Source organism: Solanum stenotomum, chromosome 6 (genome assembly GCF_019186545.1).
Source record: "Solanum stenotomum isolate F172 chromosome 6, ASM1918654v1, whole genome shotgun sequence".
In the NCBI taxonomy this organism is placed as follows: domain Eukaryota; kingdom Viridiplantae; phylum Streptophyta; class Magnoliopsida; order Solanales; family Solanaceae; genus Solanum; species Solanum stenotomum.
In genome coordinates this window covers 44,698,065-44,699,084 of record NC_064287.1, presented here as the reverse complement: position 1 = coordinate 44,699,084, position 1,020 = coordinate 44,698,065, and positions in this window count along the sequence as shown.

Below are 1,020 nucleotides of genomic sequence, written 5' to 3'. Positions count from 1 at the left end.
CAAAATAGTTGATTGCACCTTTTGATTCTCTTTTGAATGTTCTAAAAATTTTAACACTGTGTTTTTAATTATACACATGGTGACTGGCATGCACTAACCTATAATGTTTGGATATTATAAGTTCAGGACAAAAACATTATACTGACTTCATACAGTTATGATACACTATTTTTTAAAGTAGCACTGTGTTTTTAATTTGTATAACGAATGGATGAAATACATTTTATATGCATATGTCTATGACTTCAATATTAAATGTTGGATATTTGTATTTAGTCATGGTATAATTTTTATAGTTGTATTTTGTCTTATTTTCGTTTGAATTAAATATGATTTATATATGTCCAACAACAACTTAAATTAGTCACTAATATATACAATATCTTTAATATAGAACAAATCTTATCATTAACGATATGCAAGTTGTGTCACATTTGTCTTAATTTATTCACGATTCATTCATTAAGTACACAAAATTCATACAGTTGTTACTAAAAATTGTTCCAAGCACTAAATTTATAACAGTATGCATTCTGTATGATAACTGAATGATAAAGACTAGAAGAATCGTATATAACCTCCTCCATTTGAAAATCGACATAATTCCTTGTTTCATTAAAAAAAAATACAAATTAGTCTCACATTATAAACAAACAATTCGAAATACAAATGTCATTCAGATAGACAGAACATTACAAAATAATTTTTATATTCAATCAAAAAACATTTCATACAAATATCATTCAAATAGTACATTCCAAACACTTTCATACTATTTTAATACAACTTTCATACAGTAAATATGTACATTTTTTGTACGAAAATACTTCATTAATGTCACACAAATTTATACAAAAATGTCACAATAAAATTTCAAAATTAAATCAACCTTAAAACACTTATCATACAATTCGTCAAAATTTCAAATAACTTTTTTTTTCAGATTGCTGGACACGCTTTCATACAAATTTCATACTTTCTTAATATACATTTCATACATACATATATATATATATATAT